This window comes from Colobus angolensis, unplaced genomic scaffold, assembly GCF_000951035.1.
Source record: "Colobus angolensis palliatus isolate OR3802 unplaced genomic scaffold, Cang.pa_1.0 Scaffold754, whole genome shotgun sequence".
NCBI classification, from domain to species: Eukaryota; Metazoa; Chordata; class Mammalia; order Primates; family Cercopithecidae; genus Colobus; species Colobus angolensis.
The window spans coordinates 87858-91800 of record NW_012121310.1 but is presented as its reverse complement, the minus strand read 5'-3'; the positions used below and the strand labels follow the sequence as shown (position 1 = coordinate 91800).

The following is a 3943-nucleotide window of genomic DNA, read 5'->3' as shown; positions in this document are numbered from 1 at the left end:
AGAGTGAGACTTCATCTCAAAAAAAAAAAAAAAAATTTTTTTAACAGCAGACACTGGGGACCCCACTGGCCGCAGCTCCTCCCACGCACCCACCGAGTCGGGATTCTGCTCTGATAACCCGCCTGTCATCCCTGAACAATCTGGGAGAGAGAAGGGGATGCGGGTGCAGCGCTGCCCAGGGAGCCTCAGGCAGGTCGCGGCGCGGGAAGGGGACGCTAACGGTCAAAGTTCGCTGGCCCAGCCTCCATCTTGCGCCCCCCACCCACCCTCCGAAGGGGCTGAGGGCGGAGCTGCGCCAGCTGGGAATCAGGTCGGCGGACCCGGGAGCTGATCGTGGGGAGGCCGGTTCCGCCGGTTTCAACCAGCCCACTCTCCCGTCTTGGGATGCCCAACCCCGCATACTCACCATTTCCCAGTTTCCAGGATGTCCTGGCATCTTAGCTATGCATCTTCCAGTACCTGCAGATCTCACGGCAACAGAGGCTGTGACAAAGTCACCGAGGGCTCCCGAGGGGCAACACGCGGAAGAGTAGAGATGGATCCCAGGCACCGGCTCGAGCCGGAGACAAAGGCCCAGCCAAACGCCGGAAGCCACGCCCTCCTCCCCAACTGCGTCCCTGGTCGGTTCCTACATTGGCGCCACAGATTGAATAAGGCTCCAGGACCCTCCCCTACACCCACCGTCCCCAGCATTAGCGCGCTTTATGGACAGGGAAACAGGCCCCTGTAGGCGGAGTCACACGCCCCGAGTATCACAGCTAATTAAGAAGTGAGCTGAGCCTTGAAATGCACTTGCTCTTTCCCTTACTTGGGTCTGTTTGTATAATGCATCTTATTCGCTATTTAAAAGTAGAAAGTAGAACAACTGGACACCTTTTTTAACAACTCTCTAATCATTTGGATAATGCAGGAAAGACCCCTGTCCCATCCCTGAGCTCCTCTCTCAGCATGCTGTACCACACTGCTCACCACAACGTGGGATGGCTGTTAGAAATGGAGGAGCAGCGGGGGCTGGGAACGGATAAGCAGGAATTATGTTGCCCAAATGTGCTTTTTTTTTTTTTTGGAGACAGAGTATCACTGTTACCCAGGCTGGAGTGCAGTGGCTGGATCTCGGCTCATTCCAACCTCCGCTTCCCAGGTTCAAGCGATTCTCCTACCTCAGCCTCCTGAGTAGCTGGGATTACAGGCGCCTGCCACCACCCCCGGCTAACTTTTTTGTATTTTTAGTAGAGACAGAGTTTTGCCATGTTGGCCAGGCTGGTTTTGAACTCCTGACTTCAAGTGATCCGCCTGCTTCAGCCTCCCAAAGTGCTGGGATTACAGGCGTGAGCCACCACGCCCAGGCAATATGCTCATCTTAGAAAGGCTAAGATATATTCACACACACACATACACACACACACAGATATATACACACACACCTATATATGTGGACAAGGCTAGAGGAAAGTATATTTAGTACAACACAATCATGAGGCTGCAAATCAAATCGGTGGCAGAGAGCATACATGAAGCTTCAATGGCCAAGACACTGATGGCTATCCTTGGGTGTCCCTTAAGACTTCGAGGTGAAGGACATCTTTTTTCCAGTTGGCTCCGGGAGAAATTACAGACATTAGAATTGGAATTTGTTGTTGTTGTTGTTGTTGTTGCTTTTAGAATTCCTAAAACATGAAGGACTCTCTAAACACTCCAAAAGGCATTGAACTATATATATGGCCGAGGACCTGCCTCTTCTGCAGAGGGATGGCTGAGCAGCAGCCACGAGGAGTAATGAGCCTTAGAGTCCCCCTCTCATAGGGACAGGCCACCTCCATACACTCCCTATTACTTCATAGGCTCTGTCCCTCAGGTTCACCTGGGGGACTGCCTTCCTCCCATCTCATTAGCTCTCTAAGAGAGTCCAGGTTGGTCTAAAACCTACCGTAGGATGGCAAGTTTTAGACACTCCTCTATTCTCCCAGCAGTGTGACTTCTAGAGAGAGCTGCCCAATCCCTTTACCTCAACTGATGTGACAAAGGCAGGTACCCAGCTAGTTAGATGTTCAGGGACCTCACAGGTCCAACATGCCCAGGGTTTAACCCCACAGCCTAGCACCCCTCCCCAACCTGGCCTTCACTCCAGCCTTTTTCCTTTTGTCACCAATTACAGGTTCACCTGTTCCACACCCTCATGAGTTTAGTAACTGGAAGGTAGGTAAACCCCAGCTGAGTGCCTGTGACTCTGCCCTCTTGCTTTCCACTCAAGTGGCATTATAAGAATAACCTTAAATTTGATCTAATTTATACATATTCCTCTCTTAGTAACATTTATAACAACAGCACTCACAATCAAATCCAGTTTGATTGTGAGATTGGGTTACAGACCACCCAGGTGAAACTGGAGCAGCAGGTTTTAAAAACTTTATTCTAATGTGATATAAAGATGTGATGGTTTAAAAACAAGAAAAATGTATTTATCAGTTGTGGGGATGCTACACTTGCTAGCTTGCACCCATTCTTCTTGAAACAAGGTATCTGGACAGACCATACCCATAAGTAGCTCTTTGCAATACACCGGGCAGAAGCCCCAGTCAGACACAGCTCCCTCAGGCTCACAGGGTGGCAACCTCCTCCTTCATATGGGCTCTGACAGCAGGCAAGGGAAGAAGCACAGGCAGCCAGGAACAGGGAGCAGCCTGGGGTTGCTGGGATTCCCAATCACCATAGAGCTAGTCTCTGTAGAAGGCGCTGTGTGGCAATGACCAGGTAGAGAGCTGGGCTCCACAGAGAGGTGAAAACCACTCCTGTATCTTTAACTTTCTCCCAGGATCCATGATTCTGCCCTGGTTCCCCTAAAATCCCTCACCCATCCTATCTCCACGATGTGTTAGGCAGCTGGGGTTAAAATAGGAGAAAAAGACTTTCAGATTGTAGCCTCCAAGTATTCCCACCTGGGGATTAGGGAGTAGGGAGGCAAGTCAGGGCCTATGGTTGTGCCTTTTCCTGTGCCTGAGGGCAGGCAGGCCAGTGCTGGGCACCTGGATGTCTAGGGGACAACCACTGATGACTCCCTCCCCCTCACCCGGAGCTATAACCAGGCCAGGCCAATCACAATTAATGAAATCACTGCAGCCTTCATCCTGCCACAAAACTAAAGTGCACCCCAACCCCCAGCCCTACCACAGATCTCTGACTTCCCATCACAGGATACAGGAAGCCCTCCACCTTTTTTACCTAAAGCGTAGACTTTAAGCCAGGTTGGGTCTAGGGCTAGTGGCAGCAAAAGCAGCAGCCATAATGTCAAACATACAAATGACCTGAGATATCTCATCTGCATGTCCTTCACTCAGAACTAACCTGGAGTTGTGTACAAGTTAAGAAGGACAGATCACACCATGGGCATGGACATATTCCACACTTGCTGGGGAAGATGAGATACCTGAGAGGCACCTGTTTCCCGGCTGCAAGCTAATCTCCACATCACGATTCATGTGTCTTCATTTTAGGCCCCTGCATTGTGTATTCTTTGAGCCAGTGCAAACACATTTTGGGGGGATCATCATTCAATGCAGCACCAACCCCCACTTGTTCTGGGGGTCAGTCAGGAAGGATCTGGTCAGTTCCTAATCCCCCAGGACAAAGGTGCTGCCCCTTTCCAGCACTAACATCCAGCAGCGCCATCTCGGGATAATTTTATCACACAAGAGCAGCATGAGGTAGCAAGCATGGTGTGACAGGCTCAGGGCCATGGACAGCTGGCTGCTGGTGAAGCAGCACAGGACGGGTGCATCTGTGGTAGGGCCATGACAAGCCAAGGCAGCCACAGCCCCTGTCCCCACGCAGCCCCAGCCGCAGATGGCATTCAGATCTTCCTAGATGGTATTGGGGTGCTTGAGGCCCATCACTAGCCTGCTCATTAGCACTGCCTTGTGTTGGTTACACAGGGCCTGGGAGAGGG

At 51.2% G+C, this 3943-nt stretch overlaps 1 pseudogene; it reads right to left on the bottom strand.

Moving 5' to 3' along the window:
- The window catches only part of LOC105501852, a 31536-nt pseudogene extending 27870 nt beyond the window's left edge, over nt 1–3666 (bottom strand).
- Nucleotides 3667–3943: the final 277 nt, after the last annotated feature.